Below are 26,020 nucleotides of genomic sequence, written 5' to 3' on the forward strand. Positions count from 1 at the left end.
CTGACTTTTCTTAGTGTCTATGCTTTGAGCGTTCCCTGTGTCACCACATTTAGAGTCCGATGCACAAATGCAGGTTTTCTGTATCCATTGGAGCTTCATATTGGCTATTAAGTTCAGAAATTTCATCGGAATTAAGTACAAAAGGCACAATGCCGAATTAAATACATGAAGACTAAGCCTTCTTAGTGTCTATGTTTTGAGTCCCTCCTGTGTCGCCTGTTTTAGATTCCGGTGCACAACTGCAGGTTTACTGTATCCCTTGGACCTTCACTTTGACGATGAAACACAAAAATTGCATCGGAATTAAATACAAAAGATACACAGCCGAGTTACGTACAGGAAGACTGACATTTCTTAGTGCCTGTGTTTTGAGCATTACCTGTGTATCCAGATTCCGATTCCGATGCACAACTGCAGGTTTACTGTATCCCTTGGACCTTCACATAGACGGTGAAACACAACAATTGCATCGTAATTAAGTTCAAAATGCACAATGCCGACTTAAGTACAAGAAGACTGAGTCCTCTTACTGTCTATGTTTTGAGCCTTTCCTGTGTCACCAGTTTCGGATTCCGATGCACAACTGCAGGATTCTGTATCCATTAGACCTTCACATTGGCGATGAAACACAGAAATTGCATCGGACCTAAAGACAAAAAGCACAATGCCAACTTAAGTACAATGTGACTGACTTTTCTTTGTGTCTATGTTTTGAGCCTTTCCTGTGTCACCAGTTTTAGATTCCGATGCACAACTGCAGGTTTACTTGTATCCCTTAAACCTTCACTTTGACGATGAAACACTAAATTGCATCGGAATTAATTAAAAAAGGCACAATGCCGCGTAAGTTCTATGAGACTGTCTTTTCTTAGTGTCTATGTTTTCAGACTTCCCTGTGTCACCAGTTTTAGAGTCCGAAGCACAAATGGAAGTTAACTGTATCCATTGGAGCTTCACATTTGTTTTGAAACACAGAAATATCATCGGAATTAAATACAAAAGGCAGAATGCCGACTTCAATACGAAAAGACTGAGTCTTCTTACTGTCCATGTTATGGGCCCTTCCTGTGTCACCTGTTTTAGATTCCGATGCACAACTGCAGGTTTACTGTATCCCTTGGACCTTCGCATTGATGATGAAACACAGAAATTGCATCGGAAATAAATACAAAAGGCACAATACCGACTTAAGTACAAGAAGACCGACTTTTCTAAGTGTCAATGTTTTGAGCGTTTCCTGTGTCACCAGTCTTAGGGTCCGATGCACAAATGCAGCTTTACTGTATCCATTGGAGCTTCTCATTGGCTATGACACACAGGACATTCTTCGGAATTAAGTACAAAAGGCGCAATTCCGACTTAATTACAAGAAGACTGAGTCTTCTTACTGTCTATGTTTTGCGCCTTTCCTGTTTCACCTGTTATAGATTCCGATGCACAACTGCAGGTTTACTGTATCCGTTGGACCTTCACTTTGACGATGAAACACAAATATTGCATCGGAATTAAATACAAAAGGCACACAGCCGAGTTAAGTAGAAGAGGACTGCCTTTTCTTAGTGTCTATGTTATGAGCAATAGCTGTGTATCCAGTTTCAGATTCCGATGCAAAACTGCAGGTTTACTGTGTCCCTTGGACCTTCACATTGACGATGAAACACAGATATTGCATCGGAATTAAGTACAAAAGGTACAATGCCGACTTAAGTACAACAGGACTGAGTTCTCTCACTGCCTATGTTTTGAGCCTTTCCTGTGAGACCAGTTTTAGATTCCGATGCTTCACTTGAGGTTTCCTGTATCCTTGGACCTTCATTTTGACAATGAAGCACAAAAATTGCATTGGAATTAAATACAAAACGCACAATGCCGACTAAAGTACAAGAAGACTGACTTTTCTTAGTGTGTATGATTTTAGCGTTTCCTGTGTCACCAGTTTTAGCTTCCGATGCACAACTGCAGGTTTACTGTATCCCTTGGACCTTCACATTGGCGATGAAACACAGAGATTGCATCGGACCTAAAGACAAAATGCTCAATGCCGACTTAAGTACAATATGACTGACTTTTCTTTGTGTCTATGTTTTGAGCCTTTCCTGTGTCACCAGTTTTAGATTCCGATGCACAACTGAAGGTTTACTGGAACCCTTGAACCTTCACATTTACGATGCAACACTAAATTGCGTCAGAATTAAATACAAAGGGCAGAATGCCGACTTAACTACAAGAACACTGAGTCTTCTTACTGTCTATGCTTTGACGCTGTCCTGTGAGACCAGTTTTAGATTCCGATGCTTCACTTCAGGAGTACTATTTCCCTTGAACCTTCACATTGAAGATAAAACACAAAAATTGCATCGGAAATAAATACAAAATGCACAATGCCGACTTAAGTACAAGAAGACTGACTTCTCTTAGTGTCTATGATTTGAGCCTTTCCTGTGTCACCAGTTTTAGATTACGATATACAACTGCAGGTTTACTGTATCAATTGGACGTTCACTATGACGATGAAACACAGAAATTGCATCGGTATTAAATATAAAAGGCACAATCCCCACTTACGTACAAGATGACTGACTTTTCTTAGTGCCCATGCATTGAGCCGTTCCTGTGTCACCAGTTTTGGATTCCGATGCACAACTGCAGGTTTACTGTATCCCTTGGACGTTTACTTTGACGATGAAACACAGAAATTGCATCGGAATTAAATACAAAAGGCACAATGCCGACTTAGGTGCAAGATGACTGACTTTTCTTAGTGCCTATGCTTTGAGCCGTTCCTGTGTCACCAGTTTTACATTCTGAAGCACTACTGCATTTTTACTGTATTCCTTGGACCTTCACTTTGACGATGAAACACTATTTTGCGTCGGAACTAAATACAAAAGGCACTATTCCGACATAAGTACAAGAGGTCTGACTTTATTAGTTTTTATGATTTGAGCCTTTCCTGTGTCACCAGTTTTAGTTTCCGATGCACAACTGCAGATTTACTGGATCCCTTGGACCTTCACAGTGACGAAGAAACACAAAAATTGCATCGGAATTAAATACAATAGGCACACTGCCGAGTGAGGTACAAGAAGACTGACGTTTCTTAGTTTTTGTGCTTTGAGCTTTTCCTATGTCACCAGTTTTAGATTCCGATGAACAGCTGCAGGTTTACTGTATCCCTTGGACCTTCACATTGACGATGAATCACAGAAATTGTATCGGAATTAAATACAATAAACACAATGCCGACTTAAGTGCAAGATGACTGACATTTCTTAGTGTCTACGTTTTGAGCCATTCCTGTGTCACCAGTTTTAGATTCCGATGCACAACTGCAGGTTTACTGTATCCATTGGACGTGCACTTTGACGATGAAACACAAAAATGGCATCGGAATTAAATACAAAATGCACACTGCCGATTTAAGTACAAGAGGACTGACTTTTCTTGGTTTTTATGGTATGAGCCTTTCCTGTGTCACCAGTTTTAGATTCCGAGGCACAACTGAAGGTTTACTGTATCCCTTGGACCTTCAAATTGGCGATGAACCACAGAAATTGCATCGGAATTAAATACAAAAGGCACAATGTCGACGTAAGTACAAGAAGACTGAGTCTTCCTACTGACTATGATTTGAGTCTTTCCTTTACAACCTGTTTTAAATTCCAATGCTTCACATCAGTTTTCCTGTATCCCTTGGACGTTCACTTTGACGATGAAACACAAAAATTGCATTGGAATTAAATACAAAAGGCACACTGCTTAGTTAAGTACAAGAAGACTGACTTCTCTTCGTTTTTATGTTTTGAGCCCATCCTGTGTCACCAGTTTTAGATTCCGATTCGCAACTGCAGGTTTACTGTATCCCCGTACCTTCACATTGACGATGAAACACAGAAATTGCATTGAAATTAATTACAAATGGCACGATGATGACTTAACTAAAAGAAGACTGAGTCTCCTTACTGTCAATGTTTTGCCCCTTTCCTGTGAGACCAGTTTTTGATTCCGATGCATCTCTTCAGGATTACTGAATCCCTTGGGCCTTCACATTGATGATGAAACACAAAGATTGCATCGGAATGAAATACAAAAGGCACAATGCCGACATAAGTACAAGAGGACTTGCTTCTCTTAGTGTCTATGTTTTGAGCCTTTATTGTGTCACCAGTTTTAGAGTACGATGCACAACTGCATGTTTACTGTATCCATGGGACCTTCACATTGACGATGAAACACAGAACTTGAATCGGAATTAATTACAAATCTCACAATGCCGACTTACGTACAAGAAGACTTATTCTTCTTACTGTCTATCCTTTGACCCTTTTGTGTGAGACCGGTTTCAGATTACCATGCATCACTTCAGGTTTACTGTATCCCTAGGACCTTCACATTGACGATGTAACAAGGAAATCGCATCGGAATAAATACAAAAGCCACAATGCCGACTTAAGTACAAGAAGACTCACTTTTCTTACTGTGTATGGTTTGAGCCTTTCCTGTGTCACCAGTTTTAGAGTCCCATGCACATCTGAAGGTTTACCGTATCATTAGGACTTTCACATTGACGATGAAACACAGAAATTGCATCGGAATTAAATTCAAAATGCACAACGCCGACTGAAGTACAAGAAGACTGACTTTTCTTAGTGCCTATGCTTTGAGCCTTGCCTGTGTCACCATATTTTGATTCCGATGCGCAACTACAGGTTTACTGTATCCCCTGGACCTTCACATTGACGATGAAACACAGAAATTGCATCGGAAGTAGATACAAAAGGCACAATGCCGAGTTAACTACAAGAAGACAGAGTCTTCTTACTGTCTATGTTTTGAGCCTTTTCGGTGAGACCTGTTTTTATTCCGACGCTTCACTTTATAATTACTGTATCCCGTGGACCTTCACATTGACGATGAAACACAAAAATTGCATTAGAATTAAATGCAAAAGGCACAATGCCGACTTTAGTACAAGAAGACTAAATTTTCTTATTGTCTATGTTTTGAGCCTTTTATGTGTCACCAGTTTTAGATTCCGATGCGCGACTGCAGGTTATTGTATCCCCTGGACCTTCACATTGACGATGAAACACAGAAATTGCATCGGAATTAAATACAAAAGGCACTATGCCGACTTACCTACAAGACGACTCAGTCTTCTTACCGTCTATGGTTTGAGCCTTTCCTGTGACACCAGTTTTAGAATCCGACGCTTCACTTCAGGATAACTGTATCTTTTGGACGTTCACATTGACGATGAAATACAAAAATTGCATCGGAATTAAATACAAAAAGCACAAAGCCGACTTATGTACAAGAAGACTGACATCTCTCAGTACCTATGTTTGAGCCTTTCGTGTGTCACCTGTTGTAGAGTACGAAGCACAACTGCAGGTTTACCGTAACCATGGGATCTTCACATTGACGATGAAACACAGAATTGCATCGGAATTCAATACAAAAGGCACAATGCTGACTTAAGTACAAGAAGACTGACTCCTCTTACTGGCTATGTTTTGAGCCATTCCTGTGAGACCAGTTTCAGATTCCGATGCATCACTTTAGGTTTACTGTGTCCTTTGTACCTTCACTTTGATGATGAAACACAAAAATTGCATCGGAAGTAAATACAAAAGGCACATTGCCGACTTAAGTACAAGAAGACTGATTTTCTTAGTGACTATGTTTGGAGCCTTTCCTGTGTCACCAGTTTTAAAATCCGATGCACAACTGTAGATTTGCTGTATCCCTTGGACCTTCACATTGACGATGAAACACAGATACTTAATCGGAATGAAGTACAAAAAGGCAGAATGCCGACTTAAGTACTAGAAGACTGTGTCCTATTACTGTCTATATTTAAACCCTTTCCTGTCAGACCAGCTTTAGAGTCCGAAGCACAACTGCAGGTTTACTGTATCCATTTGAACTACACATTGGCTATGAAACACAGATATTTCATCGGAATAAATACAAAAGGCACAATGCCGACATAAATACAAGAAGCCTGACATTGCTTAGTGTCTATGTTTTGAGCCTTTTCTCTGTCACCAGTTTTAGATTCCGATGCACAACTGCAGGTTTACAGTATCCCTTGGACCTTCACTTTGACGATGAAACACAACAATTGCATCTTAAAGAAATACAAAAGGCACAGTACCGAGTTAAGCACAAGAAGACTGACTTTTCTTAGAGTCTATGTTTTGAGATTTTCCTCTGTCTCCAGTTTCAGATTCCGATGCATCACTTCAGGTTTACTGTATCCCTTGGAACTTCACTTTCACGATGCAACACAGAAATCACTTCGGAATTTAAGACAAAACGCACAATGCCGACTTAAGTAATGGAAGACTGATTTTTCTTAGTGTCTATGTTTTGAGCGTTTCCTGTGTCACCATTTTTAGAGTCCGATTCACAACTGCAATTTTACTGTATACCTTGGACCTTCACATTGACGATGAAGGACAGAACTTGCATCGGAATTAAATACAAAAGGCACAATGCCGACATAAGTACAAGTAGACTGACTGCTCTTAGTGGCTATGTCTTGAGGCTTTCCTGTGTCACCAGTTTTAGATTCCGATGCACAACAGCAGGTTTACTGTATCCCTAGGACCTTCACATTGACGATGAAACACTGATATTGCATCGGAATTAGATTCAAAGGGCACAATGCCGACCTAAGTACAAGAAGACTGAGTCTCGTGGCTGTCTGTGTTTTGAGCCTTTCCTGCGAGACCAGTTTTAGATTCGTATGCTTCACTTCAGGATTACTGTATCCCTTGGAACGTCACATTGACGATAAAACACTAAAATTGCATCGGAATTAAATACAGAATGCACATTGCCGACTTAAGTACAAGAAGACTGAGTCTTCATACTGTCGATGCTTTGAGCCATTCCTGTGAGACCAGTCTTAGATTTTGATGCTTCACTTCTGTTTTCCTGTATCCCTTGGACCTTCGCTTTGACGATGAAACACAAAAATTGTATCGGAATTAAATACAAATTGCACAATGCTGACTTAAGTACAAGAAGACTAACTTTCCTTAGTGTCTATGTTTTGAGCATTTCCTGTGTCACCGGTTTTAGATTCCGATGCGCAACTGCAGGTTTACTGTATTCCCTGGACCTTCACATTGACGATGAAACACAGAAATTGCAATGGATTTAAATCCAAATGGCACAATGCCGACATAAGTACAAGATGACAGACTTTTCTTAGTGTCTATGTTTGAGCCTTTCCTGTATCACCAGTTTTAGATTCCGATGCACAACTGCAGGTATACTGTATCACTTGGACTTTCACTTTGAGGATGAAACACTAAATTGCGTCGGAATTAAATACAAAAGGCACAATGCCGACTTAAGTACAAGAAGACTGACTTTTCTTACTGTCTATCTTTTGAGTTTTTCCTGTGTCACCAGTTTTAGATTCCGATGCGCAACTGCAGGTTTACTGTATCCCCTGGACCATAACATTGACGATGAAACACAGATATTGCATCGAAATTAAATACAAAAAGCACAATGAGGACTTAACTACAAGAAGACTGAGTCTCCTTACTGTCTATGATTTGAGCCTTCCCTGTGACGCCAGTTTTAGAATCTGACGCTTCACTTCAGGATAACTGTATCCCTTGGACATTCACATTGACGATGAAACACAAAAATTGCATCGGAATTAAATGCAAAAACCACAAAGCCGACTTAAGTACACGAAGACTGACTTCTCTTAGTGTCTATGTTTTAAGCCTCTCGTGTGTCACCCGTTTTAGAGTACGATCCAGAACTGCATGTTTACCGTATCCATGGGACCTTCACAATGACGATGAAACACAGAACTGAATCGGAATTAAATCCAAAAGGCACAGTGCCGACTTAAGTACAAGAAGACTGACTCCTCATACTGGCTATGTTTTGAGCCATTCCTGTGAGACCAGTTTCAGATTCCGATGCATCACTTTAGGTTTACTGTGTCATTTGGACCTTCACTTTGATGATGAAACACTAAAATTGCTATGGAATTAAATACGAAAGGCACAATGCCGACTTATGTTCTAGAAGACTGACTTTTCTCAGTGTCTATATTAGAGCCTTTCCTGTATCACCAGTTTGAGAGTCCGATGCACAACTGCAGGTTTACTGTATCCCTTGGACCTTCACATTGACGATAAAACACAGAAATTGCATCGGAAAGAAATACAAAAGGCACAATGCCGACTAACGTACAAGAAGACTGACATTGCTTAGTGTCTATGCTTTGAGCCTTTCCTCTGTCACCAGTTTTAGATTGCGATGCACAACTGCAGGTTTACTGTATCCCTTAGACCTTCCCATTGACAATGAAACACAGAAATTGCATCGGAATTAAATACAAATGGCACAATGCCAACTTAAGTACAAGAAGACTGAATGTTCTTAGTGGCTATGTCTTGAGGCTTTCCTGTGTCACCAGTTTTAGATTCCGATGCATAACAGCAGGTTTACTGTATCCCTTGGACCTTCAAATTGACGATGAAGCACAGAAATTGCATTAGAATTAGATACAAACGGCACAATGCCCACTAAGTACAAGAAGACTGAGTGCTGTGACTGTCTATGTTTTGAGCCTTTCCTGCGAGACCAGTTTTAGATTCGTATGCTTCACTTCACGATAGCTGTATCCCTTTGACCTTCACATTGACGATGAAACACAGAAATTCCATCGAAATTAGATACAAAGGGCGCAATGCCGACTTAAGTACAAGAAGACTGAGTCCTGTGACTGTCTATGTTTGAGCCATTCCTGTGAGACCAGTTTTAGATTTTGATACTTCACTTAAGGTTTTCGGTATCCCTTGGACCTTCACATTGACCATGAAACACAAAAATTGCATCGGAAATAAATACAAATGGCACAATGCCAACGTAAGTACAACAAAACTGACTTTTCTTAGTGTCTATGTTTGAGCCTTTCCTCTGTCACCAGTTTCAGATTCCAATGCACAACTGCAGGTTTACTGTATCCCAAGGACCTGCACACTGACGATGAAACACAGAAATTGCATCGGAATTAAAAACAAATGGTCCAATGCCGACTTAGGTACAAGACGACCGAATTTTCTTAGTGTCTATGTTTTGGGCCCTTCCTGTGTCACCAGTTTTAGATTCCGATGCACTACTGCAGGTTTACTGTATCCCTTGGACCTTCACTTTGACGATGAAACACTAAATTGCTTCGGAATTAAATACAAAAGGCACAATGCTGACTTAAGTACAAGAAGACTGACTTTTCTTATTGTCTGTGTTTTGAGCATTTCCTGTGTCACCAGTTTTAGATTCCGATGCTTCACCTAAGGATAACTGTATCCCTTGGACCTTCACATTGACGATGAAACACAAAAATTGCATCGGAATTAAATTCCAAAGGCACAATGCCGACTTAAGTACAAGAAGACTGGCTTCCATTAGTGTCTATGTTGTGAGCCTTTCCTGTGTCACCTGTTTTAGAGTACGATGCACAACTGCAGGTTTACCGTATCCATGGGACCTTCACATTGACGATGAAACACAGAATTGCATCGGAATTAAATACAAAAGGCACAATGCCGACTTAAGTTCAATAAGACTGACTTTTCTTAGTGTCTGTGTTTTGAGCGTTTCCTCTGTCACCAGTTTCAGATTCCGATGCATCACTTCAGGTTTACTGTATCGCTTGGACCTTCACTTTGACGATGCAACACAAAAATTGCATCAGAATTTAATACAAAAGACACAATGCCGACTTAAGTACCAGAAGATTGACTGCTCACAGTGGCTATGTCTTGAGGCTTTCCTGTGTCACTAGTTTTAGATTACGATGCACAACAGCAGGTTTACTGTGTACCTAGTACCATCACATTGACGATGAAACACAGATATTGCATCGGTATTAGATTCAAAGGGCACAATGCTGACTTAAGTACAAGAAGACTGACTTTTCTTATTGTCTGTGTTTTGAGCATTTCCTGTGTCACCAGTTTTAGATTCCGATGCTTCACCTAAGGATAACTGTATCCCTTGCACCTTCACATTGACGATGAAACACAAAAATTGCATCGGAATTAAATTCAAATGGCACAATGCCGACTTAAGTACAAGAAGACTGGCTTCCATTAGTGTCTATGTTGTGAGCCTTTCCTGTGTCACCTGTTTGAGAGTCCGATGCACAACTGCAGGTCTACTGTATCCCTTGGACCTTCACATTGACGATAAAACACAGAAATTGCATCGGAAAGAAATACAAAAGGCACAATGCCGACTAACGTACAAGAAGACTGACATTGCTTAGTGTCTATGCTTTGAGCCTTTCCTCTGTCACCAGTTTTAGATTCCAATGCACAACTGCAGGTTTACTTTATCCTATGGACCTTCACATTGGCGATGAAACACAGAAATTGCATCGGAATTAAATACAAAAGGCACAATGCCGACTTACATACAAGATGACTGACTTTTCTTAGTGTCTATGTTTTGAGCCTTTCCTGAGTCACCAATTTTAGATTCCGATGCACAACTGCAGATTTACTGTACCCCTGGGACCTTCACTTTGATGATGAAACACCAAATTGCGTCGGAATTAAATACAAAAGGCACAATGGCGACTTAAGTACAAGAAGACTGACTTTTCTTAGTGTCTACGTTTTGAGCCTTTCCTGTGTCACCTAGTTTTAGATTCTGATGCGCAACTGCAAGTTTACTGTAGCACCTGGACCTTCACATTGACGATGAAACACAGAAATTGCATCGAAATTAAATACAAAAGGCACAATGCATACTTAACTACAAGAAGACAGAGTCTTTTTACTGTCTGTGTTTTGAGCCTTCCCTATGAGACCAGTTTTAGATTCCGATGCTCCACTTCAAGATTACTGTATCCCTTGGACCTTCACATTGACGATGAAACACAAAAATTACATCGGAATTAAATACATAAGGTACAATGCCGACTTAAGTACAAGAAGATTGGCATCCCTTAGTGTCTATGTTTTGAGCCTTTCGTGTGTCACCAGTTTAAGATTCCGATGCACAACTGTAGGTTTACTGTATCCCATGGACCTTCACTTTGACGATGAAACACTAAATTACGTCGGAATTAAATAAAAAAGGCACAATCCCGACTTAAGTACAAGAAGCCTGACGTTCTTTTTGTCTATGCCTTGAGCCATTCCTGTGATACCAGTTTTAGAGTCCGATGCACAACCGCAGGTTTACTGTATCCCTTGGACCTTCACGTTGCCGATGAAGCAGAAAATTGCATCGGAATGAAATACTAAAGGGACAATGCCAACTTAAGTACAAGAAGACTGAGTCCTCGTACTGTCCTTGTTTAGACCCTTTCCTGTGAGACCAGTTTTAGAGTCCGAAGCAAAACTGCAGGTTTACTGTATCCCTTGGACCTTCACTTTGACGATGAAACACTAAATTGCTTCGGAATTAAATACAAAAGTCACAATGCCGACTTAAGTACAAGAAGACTGTGTCTTCTTACTGTCTATATTTTGAGCCCTTCCTGTGAGACTAGTTTTAGATTCCGATGCTTCACCTAAGGATAACTGTATCCCTTGGACCTTCACATTGACGATGAAACACAAAAATTGCATCGGAATTAAATACAAAAGGCACAATGCCGACATAAGTACAAGGAGACTGGCTTCCCCTAGTGTCTATGTTGTGAGCCTTTCCGGTGTCACCTGTTTTAGAGTACGATGCACAACTGCAGGTTTACCGTATCCATGGGACCTTCACATTGACGATGAAACACAGAATTGCATCGGAATTAAATACAAAAGGCACAATGCCGACTTAAGTTCAATAAAACTGACTTTTCTTACTGTCTGTGTTTTGAGCTTTTCCTCTGTCACCAGTTTCAGATTCCGATGAATCACTTCAGGTTTACTGTATCGCTTGGACCTTCACGTTGACGATGCAACACAAAAATTGCATCAGAATTTAATACAAAAGACACAATGCCGACTTAAGTACCAGAAGATTGACTGCTCACAGTGGCTATGTCTTGAGGGTTTCCTGTGTCATTAGTTTTAGATTATGATGCACAACAGCAGGTTTACTGTGTATCTAGTACCATCACATTGACTATGAAACACAGATATTGCATCGGAATTAGATTCAAAGGGCACAATGCCGACCTAAGTACAAGAAGACTGAGTCTCGTGACTGTCTATGTATTGAGCCTTTCCTGCGAGACCAGTTTTAGATTCGTATGCTTCACTTCTGGATTACTGTATCCCTTGGACCCTCACATTGACGATGAAACACACAAATTGCATCCAAATTTAAAACAGAAGGCACAATGCCGACTTAAGTACAAGAAGACTGAGTCTTCACATTGTCGATGCTTCGACACATTCCTGTGGGACCAGTTTTAGATTTTGATGCTTCACTTCTAGTTTCCTGTATCCCTTGGACCTTCACTTTAACGATGAAACACAAAAATTGCATCGGAATTAAATACAAATGGCACAATGCCGACTTCAGTACCAGTAGACTGACTTTCTTAGTGTCTATGTTTGAGCCTTTCCTCTGTCACCAGTTTTAGATGCCAATGCACAACTGCAGGTTTACTTTATCCTATGGACCTTCACATTGGCGATGAAACACAGAAATTGCATCGGAATTAAATACAAAAGGCACAATACCGACTTACGTACAAGATGATTGACTTTTCTTAGTGTCTATGTTTTGAGCCTTTCCTGAGTCACCAATTTTAGATTCCGATGCACAACTGCAGGTTTACTGTACCCCTTGGACCTTCACTTTGATGATGAAACACCAAATTGCGTCGGAATTAAATACAAAAGGCACAATGCCGACTTAAGTACAAGAAGACTGACTTTTCTTAGTGTCTATGTTTTGAGCCTTTCCTGTGTCACCAGTCTTAGATTCTGATGTGCAACTGCAGGTTTACTGTAGCACCTGGACCTTCACATTGACGATGAAACACAGAAATTGCATCGAAATTAAATACAAAAGGCACAATGCATACTTAACTACAAGAAGACTGAGTCCTCGTACTGTCCTTGTTTTGACCCTTTCTTGTGAGACCAGTTTCAGAGTCCGAAGCAAAACTGCAGGTTTGCTGTATCCCTTGGACCTTCACTTTGACGATGAAAGACCAAAATTGCATTGGAATTAAATTCAAAAGGCACAATTCCGACTTAAGTACAAGTAGCCTGACATTTCTTCCTGGCTATGGTTAGAGCCTTTCCTCTGCCACCAGTTTTAGATTCCGATGCACAACTGCAGGTTTACTGTATCCCTTGGACCTTCACTTTGACGATGAAACACAAAAATTGCATCGGATTTAAATACAAAAGCCACACTGCGAGTTAAGTACAAGACGACTGGCTTTTGTTAGTGTCTATGTTTTGAGCCTTTCCTGTGTCACCAGTTTTAGATTCCGATGCACAACTGCAGGTTTACTGTTTTCCTTGGACCTTCCCATTGACGATGAAACAGAGAAATTGCATCGGAATTAAACTCAAAAGGCACAATGCAGACTTAAGTACAAGAAGACTGTCTCTTCTTACAGTCTATGTTTTGAGCCTTTCCTCTGATTCCAGTTTTACATTCCGATGCTTTATTTCATGTTTACTGTATCCCCCGGACCTTCACTTTGACGATGAAACACAAAAATTGCATCGGAACTAAATACACAAGGCGCAATGCCGAATTTAGTACAAGAAGACTTACCTTTCTTAGTGTCTATGTTTTAGCCTCTCCTGTGTGACCTGTATTAGAATTCGATGCAAAACTGGAGGTTTAATGTATCCCTGGTACCTTCACATTGACGATGAAACGCAGATATTGCATCGGAAATAAATACAAAAGGCACAATGCCTACTTAAGTACAAGAAGATTGTCTCTTCTTACTGTCTATGTTTTGGGCCTTTCCCGTGTCACCAGTTTCTAATTCCGATGCACAACTGCAGGTTTACTGTATCCCTGGGACCTTCACATTGACGATGAAACACAAAAATTGCATCGGAATTAAATGCAAAAGGCACAGTGCTGATTTAAGTACAAGAAGACTGAGTCCTCTTACTGTCGATGATTTGAGATTTTCCTGTGAGACCTGTTTTAGGGTCCGATGCTTCACTTCTGGTATTCTGTATCGCTTGGACCTTCACTTTGACTATGAAACACAAAAATTGCATGGGAATTAAATTCAAAATGCACACTGCCTGGTTTAGTACAACAAGACTGACCTTTCTTAGTGTCTATGTTTTGAGCCTTTCCTGTGTCACCAGTTTTGGATTCCGATGCACAACTGCACGTTTACTGTGTCCTTTGGACCTTCACTTTTACGATGAAACACTAAATTGCGTCGGAACTAAATAGAAAAGGCACAATGCCCACTTAAATACAAGAAAACTGACTTTTCTTAGTGTCTGTGTTTGAGACTTTCCTGTGTCACCAGTTTTAGATTCCGATACACAACTTCAGGTTTACTGTATCGCTTGAGCCTTCACATTGACGATGAAACACAGAAATTGCATTGGAATTAAATACAAAAGGCAAAATGCCGACTTAAGTACAAGAAGTCTGAGTCCTCTTACTGTCTATGTTTTGAACGTTTCCTGTGAGACCATTTTTACAGCCCGACGCACAACTGCAGGTTTACTGTATCGCTTGGACCATCACATTGACGATGAAACACAGGAATTGCATCGGAATTAAATACAAAAGGCATAATGCCGACTTAAGTACAAGAAGACTTAGTCTTCTTACTGTCTATGATTTAAGATTTTCCTGTGTGACCAGTTTTAGATTCCGATGCCTCACGTATGGTTTCCTGTATCCCTTCGACCTTCACTTTGACTATGAAACACAAAAATTGCATTGGGACAAAATACAAAACGCACAATGCCCAATTAAGTACAAGATGACTGTCTTTTCTTAGTTTCTATGTTTTGAGCCTTTCCTGTGGCACCATTTTTAGATTCCGATGCTCAACCGCAGGTTTAATGTATCCCTTGGAATTTCACTTTGACGATGAAACACAAAAATTACATCGGAACTAAATACAATAGGCACAACGCCGAGTTAAGTGCAAGATGACTGACTTTTCTTAGTGTCTATGTTATGAGCCTTTCCTGTGGCACCATTTTTAGGTTCCGATGCACAACTGCAGGTTTGCTATATCCGCTGGACCTTCACATTGACGATGAAACACAGAATTTGCATCGGAATTAAATACAAAAGGCACAATGCCGACTTAAGAACAAGAAGACTGATAATTCTTAGTAGCTATGACTTGATCCTATCATGTGTCACCAGTTTAAGATTCTGATGCACAAGTGCAGGTTTACTGTATCCATTGGGCCTTCACATTGGCGATGAAACACAGAAATTTCATCGGAATTAAATACAAAAGGCACAATGCAGACTTATGTACAAGATGACTGACTTTTCTTGGTGTCTATGTTTTGAACCTTTCCTGTGACACCAGTCTTAGATTCCGATGCACAACTGTAGGATTACTGTATCCCCTGGACCTTCACTTTGACGATGAAACACTAAATTGCGTCGGATTTAAATAGAAAAGGCACAATGCCGACTTGAAGAAAGGAAGACTCACTTTTCTTAGTGTGTATGATTTAAGCCTTTCCTGTGTCACCTGTTTTAGAGTGCGATGCACATCTGCAGGTTTACTGTATCCCTGGAACCTTAGCATTGGCGAAGAACCAAAGAAATTGCATCGGACTTAAATACAAGATGCACAATGCCGTCTTAAGTAAATGAATACTGACTTTTCTAGGTGTCTATGCTTTGAGCCTTTCCTGTGTCACCAGTTTTAGAGTCCGATTCACAACTGCAGGTTTACTGTATCCTTGGACCATCACATTGACGATGAAAAACAGAAATTGCATCGGAATTAAATACAAAAGGCACAATGCTGACTTAAACACAAGAAGACTGAGTCTTCTTAATGTCGATGATTTGAGCCTTTCCAGTGAGACCAGTTTTAGATTCCGATGCTTCACTTTAGGTTTCCTGTATCCCTTGGACCCTCATTTTGACGATGACACACTAAACTTGCATTTGAATTACATACAAAAGGCACAATGCCCACTTAAGTACAAGAAGACTGATTTTTCCTGGTGTCTACGATTGAGCCTTCCTCTATCACCAGTTTTAGATTCCGATGCACGAGTGCAGGTTTACTGTATCCCTTAGACCTTCACATTGACGATGAAAAACAGAAATTTCATCGGAATTAAATACAAAAGGCACAATGCCGACTTAAGTACAAGAAGACTGAGTCCTCTTACTGTCTATGTTTTGACACTTTCGTGTAAGACCAGTTTTAGATTCCGGTGCTTTACTTCAGGGTTACTGTATCCCTTGGACCTTCACATTGACGATGAAACACAAAACGTGCATCGGAATTAAATACAAAAGGCACAATGCCGACTTAAGTACAAGAAGACTGAGTCTTCTTACTGTCTATGATTTGAGCGTCTCCTGTGAGACCAGTTTTAGATTTCGATGCTTCACTTCAGGTTTCCTGTATCGCTTGGATCTTCACTTTGACTATAAAGCACAATAATTGCATCGGAATTAAATACAAAAGGCACAATGCCGACTAAAGTACAAGAAGACTGACTTTTCTTCGTGTCTATGTCTTGAGCCTTCCCTGTGTACCACTTTTAGAGTCCAATGCACAACTGCTCTTTTACTGTATCCCTTGGACCTTCACATTGACGATGTAACACAGAAATTGCATCGGTATTAAATACAAAAGGGACAATGTCGACTCAAGTACAAGAAGACTGAGTCCTCTTACTGTCTACGATTTGAGCCTTTCCTGTGTCATCAGTTTTAGAGTCCGATGCACAACTGCAGGTTTACTGTATCCCTTGGACCGTCACATTAACGATGAAACACAGAAATTGCATCGGAACTGAATACAAATGGCACAATGCCGACTTAAGTACAAGAGGACTGAGTCTTCTTAATGTCCATGATTTGTGCCTTTCCTGTGAGACCAGTTATAGATTCCGATGCTTACTTTCAGGTTTACTGTATCCCGTGGACCTTCACTTTGACGATGAAACACAAAATTTGCATCGGAATTAAATACAAAAGTCACAATGCCGACTTAAGTTCAAGAAGACTGACTTTTCTTAGAGTCTATGTTTTGAGCATTTCCTGTGTCACCTGTTTTAGATTGTGATGCCCAACTTCAGGTTTTAATGTATCCCTTGGTCCTTCGCATTGACGATGAAACACAGAAATTGCATCGGAATTAAATCCAAAAGGCACAATGTTGACTTTAGTACAAGAAGACTGAGCCTACTTGCTGTCTATGTTTTGAGCTTTTCCTGTGTCACCAATTTCTGATTCCGATGCACAACTGCAGGTTTACTGTTTCCCTCGGACCTTCACATTGACGATGACACACATAAATTGCATCGGAAAGAAATACAAAAGAAACAATGCCGACTTTATTACAAGCAGACTGAGTCTTCTTACTGTCTATGGTTTGAGCCTTTCCTGTGAGGCCAGTTTTAGATTCCGATGCTTTACTTCAGGGTTACTGTAACCCTTGGACCTTCACATTGACGATGAAGCACAGAAATTGAATCGGAATTATATACAAAACGCACAATGCCGACTTAAGTACAAGAAGACTGAGTCCTCTTACTGTCTATGGTTTGACACTTTCCTGCGAGACCAGTTTTAGATTCTGATGCTTTACTTGAGGGTTATTGTATCCCTTGGACCTTCACATTGACGATGAAACACAGAAATTGCATCGGAATTAATTACGAGTGGCACAATGCCGATTTAAGTGCCAGAAGCCTGAGTCTGCTTACTGTCTATGTTTTGAGCCTTTCCTGTGAGACCTGTTTTAGATTCCGATGCTTCACTTCAGGTTTACTGTATCACTTTCGACCCTCACTTTGACGATAAAACACAGAAATTGCATCGGAATTAAATACCAAAGTCACAATACCGACTTAAGTACAAGAAGACTGACTTTTCTTAGTGACTATGTTTAGCTTTTCCTGTGTCCCCTGTTTTAGAGTATGATACATCACTGCAGGTTTACTGTATCCATTCGACCTTCACATTGACGATGAATCACAGTTATTGCATCGGAATGAAATACAAATGGCACAATGCCGACTTAAGTACATGAAGACTGAGTCCTCTTAGTGTCTATGTTTAAACCCTTTCCTGTGAGACAAGTTTTAGAGTCCGTAGCACAACTGCAGGTTTACTTTATCCCTTGGACCTTCATATTGACAATGAATCACAAAAATTGCATCAGAATTAAATACAAAAGGCACACTGCTAACCTAAACACAAGAAGACGGAGTCTTCATAATGTCGATGTTTTGAGCCTTTCCTGTGAGACAAGTTTTAGATTCCGAAGCTCCATTTCAGGTTTCCTGGATCCTTTGGACTTTCACTTTGACGATGAAACACACAAATAGCATTTGAATTAAATACAAAAGTCACAATGCCGACGTAAGTACAAGAAGACTGATTTTTCTTAGTGTCTATGTTTAAGCCTTTCCTCTGTCAGCAGTTTTAAATTCCGATGCAGAAGTGCAGGTTTACTGTATCCCTTGGACCTTCAAATTGCCGATGAAACACAGTAATTGCATCGGAAGCAAATACAAAAGGCACAATGCCGACTTACGTACAAAAAGACTGAGTCTTCTTACTGTCTATGTTTTGAGCCTTTCCTGTCAGACCAGTTTAAGATTCCGATGCTTTACTTCAGGGTTACTGTATCTCTTGGACCTTCACTTTGACGATGAAACACAAAAATTGCATCGGGATTAAGTACAAAAGTCACAATGCCGACTTAAATACAAGAAGAATGACTTTTCTTTGTGTCTAAGCTTTGAGCCTTTCCTGTGTCACCAGTTTTAGAGTCCGATGCGCAACCGCAGGTTTACTGTATCCCTTGGACCTTCACATTGACGAAGAAACACAGAAATTGCATCGGAATTAAATACAAAAATGACAATGCCGACTTAAGTACAAGAAGACTGAGTCTTCTTACTGTCTATGTTTTGAGCCTTTCCTGTGAGACCAGTTTTAGATTCTGATGCTTCACTTCAGGTTTACTGTATCCCTTGGACCTTCACATTGACGGTGATACACAGAAATAGCATCGCAATTAAATAGAAGAGGCACAATGCCGACTTACGTACAAGGAGACTTACTTTCCTTAGGGTCTATGTTTGAGCCTTTCCTCTGTCACCAGTTTTAGAGTCCGATGCCCAACTGCAGGTTTTGTGTATCCCTTGGACGTTTACATTGAGGATGAAACACATAAATTGCATCGGAATTAAATACAAAGTCCACAATGCCGACTTAATTACAAGAAGACTGAGTCTACTTACTGTCTATGTTTTGAGCCTTTCCTGTGGGACCCGGTTTAGATTTCGATGCTTTACTTCAGGTTTACTGTATCCCTTAGACCTTCTCATTGACGATGAAACACAGAAATTGCATCGGAATTAATTACGAAAGGCACAACGCCGATTTAAGTACCAGAAGACTGAGTCTGCTTACTGTCTATGTTTTGAGATTTTCCTGTGAGACCTGTTTTAGATTCAGATGCATCAATTCAGGTTTACTGTATCACTTTCACACTTCCTTTTGACGATAAAACACAGAAATTGCATCGGAATTAAATACAAAAGTCACAATACCGACTTAAGTACATGAAGACTGACTTTTCTTAGTGTCTATGTTTTGAGCCTTTCCTGTGACAAAAGTTTTAGGGTCCGATGCACAACTGCAGGTTTACTATATCCCTTGGACATACACATTAACGATGAAACCCAGATATTGCATCGGAATGAAATACAAGAGGCTCAATGACGACTTAAGTACAAGAAGACTGATTTTTCTTAGTGTCTGTGTTCGAGCCTTTCCATTGTCACCAGTTTTAGATTCCGATCCACAAGCGCAGGTTTACTGTATCCCTTGGACCTCGAAATTGACGATGAAACACAGAAAATACATCGGAATGAATTACAAAACGCATAATGGCGACTTAAGTACAAGAAGACTGACTTTTCTTAGTGTCTATGTTTTGAGCCTTTCCTGTGACAAACGTTTTAAAATCTGATGCACAACTGCAGGTTTGCTGTATCCCTTGGACCTTCACATTAACATTGACGATGAAACCCAGATATTGCATCGGAATGAAATACAAAAGGCTCAAAGACGACATAAGTACAAGAAGACTGAGTTTTGTTACTGTCTATGATTGGAGCCTTTCCTGTGTGACTAGTTTTAAATTCCGATGCTTTACTTCAGGGTTACTGTATCCCTTGGACCTTCACATTGACGATGAAGCACAAAAATTGCATCGGTATTAAATACAAAAGGCGCAATGCCTACTTAAGTACAAGGAGACTGGCATTTCTTGGTGTCTATGTTTTGAGCCTTTCCTGTGTCACCAGTTTTAGAGGCCGATGCACAACTGCAGGTTTAGTATATCCCTTGGACTTTTACATTGACGGTAAAACACAGAAATAACACCGGAATTAAATTCAAAAGGGTCAATGCCGACTTAAGAACAAGAAGACTGAGTCTTCTTACTGTCTATGCTTTTAGCCTTTCCTGTGAGACCAGTTTTGGATTCCGATCCTTCACTTCAGGATTACTGTATCCCTTGGACCTTCACATTGACGATGAAACACAGAAATTGCATCGGAATTAAGTACAAGAGGCATAATGCCGACCTAAGTACAAGAAGACTGAGGTTTCTTAGTGTTTATGTTTTGAGCCTTTCCTGTGTCACCAGTTTTAGAGTCCGATGCACAACTGCAGGTTTAGTCTATCCTTTGGACGTTCACATTGACGATGAAACACATAAATTGCATCGGAATTAAATACAAAAGCCACAATGCCGACTTAATTACAAAAAGACTGAGTCTTCTTACTGTCTATGCTTTGAGCCTTTCCTGTAAGACCCGTTTCAGATTCCGATGCTTTACTTCAGGTTTACTGTATCCCTTGGATCTTCACTTCGACTATGAAGCACACATTTTGCATCGGAATTTAATAAAAAAGGCACAATGCCGACTTGTGTACAAGAAGACTGACATTTCTTCGTGTCTATGTTCTGAGCCTTTCCTGTGTCACCAGTTTTAGAGTCCGATGCACAACTGCAGGGGTACTGTATCCATTGGACCTTCACATTGACGAAGAAACACAGAAATTGCATCGAAAATAAATACAAAAAGGACAATGCCGACTTAAGTACAGGAAGACCGAGTCTTCTTACTGTCTATGATTAAACCTTTCCTGTGAGACCAGTTTTATATTCTGATGCTTCACTTCAGGATTACTGTATCCCTTGGACCCTCACATTGACGATGATACACAGAAATTGCATCGGAATTAAACACAAGAGGCACAATGCCGACTTAATTACAAGGAGACTTACTTTTCTTAGTGTCTATGTTTGAGCCTTTCCTCTGTCACCAGTTTTAGAGTCCGATGCACAACTGCAGGTTTACTGTATCCCTTGGACTTTCACATTAACGATAAAACCCAGTTATTGCATCGGAATGAAATACAAGAGGCTCAATGACGAATTAAGTACAAGAAGACTGAGACCTCTTACTGTCTATGTTTAAACCCTTTCTGTGAGACCAGTTTTAGAGTCCGAAGCACAACTGCAGGTTTACTGCATCCCTTGGACCTTCACATTGACGATGAAACACAAGAGTTGCATCGGAATTATATACAAAAATCACAATGCTGACTGAAACACAAGAAGACGGGGTCTTCGTAATGTCGATGTTTTGAGCCTTTCTTGTGAGACCAGTTCTAGATTCCGATGCTACATTTCATGTTTCCTGGATCCCTTGGACCATCACTTTGACGATGAGACACAAAAATTGCATCGGGATGAAATACAAAAGTCACAATGCCGACTGAAGTACAAGAAGAATGACTTTTCTTAGTGTCTATGCTTTGAGCCTTTAATGTGTCGCCAGTTTTAGAGTCCGATGCGCAACCGCAGGTTTACTGTATCCATTGGACCTTCACATTGGCGATGAAACACAGAAATTGTATCGGAATTACATACAAGAGTCACAATGCCGACTTAAGTACAAGATGACTGACTTTTCTTGGTGTCTATGTTTTGAGCCTTTCCTATATCACCAGTTTTAGAGTCCCATTCACAACCGCAGGTTTACTGTATTGCTTGGAACGTCACATTGACGATGAAACACAGATATTACAACGGAATGAAATACGAACGGCACAATGTCGACTTAAGTACAAGAAGACTGAGTCCTCTTACTGTCTATGTTTTAACACTTTCCTGTGAGACCAATTTTACATTCCGATTCTTTACTTCAGGGTTACTGTTACCCTTGGACCTTCACATTGACGATGAAACACAGAAATTGCATCGGAATTCAGTACAAATGGCACAATGCCGACTTAAGTACAAGAAGACTGACTTTTCTTAGTGTCTATGTTTAGAACCTTTCCTGTGTCACCAATTTTAGAGTCCGATGCACAACTGCAGGTTTACTGTATGCCTTGGACCTTCACATTGAGGATGAAACACATAAATTGCATCGGAATTAAATACAAAACCACAATGCATACTTAATTACAAGCAGACTGAGTCTTCATACTGTCTTTGTTTTGAGCCTTTCCTGTGAGACCTGTTTTAGATTCCGATGTTTCAATTAAGGTTTACTGTATCACTTTCGACCTTCACGTTGACAAAAAACAGAGAAATTGTATCGGAATTAAATACAAAAGGCACAATGCCGAGTTAAGTACAGGAACACTGACTTTTCGAGGTGTCTATGTTTTGAGCTTTTCCCATGTCATCAGTATTATATTCCGATGCACAACTGCAGGTTTACTGTATTTCTGGGACCTTCACATTGACGCTGAAACACAAAAAATTGCATTGGAATTATATACAATAGGCTGAATGACGACATAAGTTCAAGAAGACTGAGTCTTCTTACTGTCTATGTTTGAGCCTTTCCTGTGACAAACGTTTTAGAGTCCGATGCACAACTGCAGATTTGCTGTATCCCTTGGACCTTCACACTAACGATGAAACCCAGATATTGCATCGGAATGAAATACAAAAGGCTCAACGACGACATATGTACAAGAAGACTGAGTTTTGTTACTGTCTATAATTGGAGCCTTTCCTGTGTGACTAGTTTTAAATTCCTATGGTTCACTTCAGTTTTCGTGTATCCCTTGGACCTTCATTTTTACGATGATAGACAAAAATTGCATCGGAATTAAATACAAATGGCACAATGCCGACTTCAGTACAAGAAAATTGACTTTTTAGTGTCTATGACTTGAGCCTTTCCTGTGTCACCAGTTTTAGATCCCGATGCACAACTGCAGGTTTACTGTATCTATTGGACCTTACCATTGGCGATGAAACACAGAAATTGTATCGGAATTAAATACAAAAGGCACAATGCCGACTTAAGTACAAGAAGACTGACTTTTCTTGGTATCTATGTTTTGAGACTTTCCTGCGTCGCCGGTTTTAGAGTCCGATGCAGAACTGCGGGTTTACTGTATACCTTGGAACTTCACATTGACGATGAAACACAGATATTACATCGGAATGCAATACAAGTGGCACAATGAAGACAAAAGTACAAGAAGACTGAGTCCTCTTACCGTCTATGTTTAAACCCTTCCTGTGAGACCAGTTTTAGATTCCGAAGCACAACTGCAGGTTTACTGTATCCCTTGTACCTTCACATTGACGATGAAAAACAAAAATTGCATCGGAATTAAATACAAAAGGCACAATGTCGACTTAAGTACAAGAAGACTGAGTCTTTTTACCGTCAATGCTTTGAGCCTTTCCTGTGAGACTAGTTTTAGATATCGATGCTTCACATCAGGTTTCTTGTATTTCTTGGATCTTCACTTTGACTATTAAGCACAGTTATTGCATCGGAATTAAATACAAAAAGGACAATGCCGACTTAAGTACAAGAAGACTGAGTCCTGTGATTGTCTATGTTTGAGCCATTCCTGTGAGACCAGTTTTAGATTTTGATACTTCACTTAAGGTTTCCTGTATCCCTTGGACCTTCCCATTGACGATGAAACACAGAAATTGCATCGGAATTAAATACAAGAGGCACAATGCTGACTTAAGTACAAGAAGACTGGCTTTTCTAAGTGTCTATATTTTAAGCCTTTCCTGTGTCACCTGTTTTAGAGTATGATGCATAACTGTAGGTTTACTGTATCCCTGGGACCTTCACATTGACGATGACACACAGAAATTGCATTGGAATTAAATACAAAATGCTGAATGCCGACTTAAGTACAAGAAGACTTAGTCTTTTTACTGTCTATGTTTGAGCATTTCCTGTGCGACCAGTTTTAAATTCCGATGCTTCCTTTTAGGTTTACTGTATCCCTTGGACCTTCACTTTGACGACGAAACACAAAAATTGCGTCGCAATTAAATACAAAAGGCACGATGCCGACTTAAGTACAAGAAGACTGACTATTCTTAGTGTCTATTTTTTGAGCCTTACCTGTGTCACCTGTTTTAGATTCCGGTGCACAACTGCAGGTTTAATGTATCACTTGATCGTTCACATTGACGATGAAACACAGAAATTGCATGGGAATCATACACAAAAGGCACAATGCCGACTTATGTACGAGAAGACTGTGTCTACTTACTGTCTATGTTTTGAGCCTTTCCTGTGTCACCTGCTTTTGATTCCGATGCACGACTGCAAGTTTACTGTATCCCTTGGTCCTTCACACTTACGATGAAACACAGAAATTTCACGGAATTAAATACAAAAGGCACAATGCCGATTTCAGTACAAGAAGACCGACTGTTCTTACTGTCTCTGATTTGAACCTTTCCTGGGTCACCTGTTTTAAATTCCGATGCACAACTGCAAGTTTCCTGTATTCCTTGGACTTGCACATAGACGACGAAAATCAAAATTTGCATCGGAATTAATTACAAAATTCACAATGGTGACTTAAGTAAAGAAGACTGGGTATTCTTACTGTCTATGTTTTGAGCCTTTCCTGTGAGATCAGATTTAGATTCCGATGCTTCACTTCAGGATTACTATTTCCCTTGGACATTCCCATTGACGATGAAACACAAAAATTGCATCGGTATTAAATATAAAAGCACAATGCAACTTAAGTACAAGAAGACTGACTTTTCTTAGTGTCTATGTTTAGAGCGTTTCCAGTGTCACCAGTTATAGAGTCCGATGCACAACTTCAGGCTTTATGTATGCCTTGGACCTTCACTTTGTCGATGAAGCACAAAAATTGCATCGAAATTAAATACAAAAGGCACAATGCCGATTTAAGTACAAGATGACTGACTTTTCTTAGTGTCTATGATTTGATCCATTCCTTTGTCACCAGTTTTCGATTCCGAAGCACAACTGCAGGTTTACTGTATCCCTTGGACCTACACTTTGACAATGAAACACAGGTATTACATCGGAATTAAAACCAAAAGGCACAATGCCGACTTAAGTACATGAAGACTGGCTTGCCTTAGTATCAATGGTTTGAGCCTATCCTGTGTCACCAGTTATAGATTCCGATGTACAACTGCATGTTTACTGGATCCCTTGGAGCATCAATGTGACGATGAAAGTTTAAAAATTGCATCGGAATTAAATACAAAAGGCACAATGCCGACTTAAGTACAAGAAGACTGACTTTTCTTAGTGTCTATGATTTGAGCCTTTTACTGTGTCACCAGTTTTATATTCTGATACTCAACTGCCGGTTTAATGTATCACTTGGACCTTGACTTTGGCGATGAAACACAAAAATTACATCGGAATTAAATACAAAAGGCATAATGCAATCTTAAGTACAAGAAGACTGAGTCTTCTTACTGATTATACATTGAGCCTTTCCTGTGTCACCGGTTTTAGATTCCGATGCACATCTGTAGATTTACTGTAGTCCTTGGCCC

Source organism: Schistocerca americana, chromosome 3, assembly GCF_021461395.2.
Source record: "Schistocerca americana isolate TAMUIC-IGC-003095 chromosome 3, iqSchAmer2.1, whole genome shotgun sequence".
Classification (NCBI taxonomy): Eukaryota; Metazoa; Arthropoda; class Insecta; order Orthoptera; family Acrididae; genus Schistocerca; species Schistocerca americana.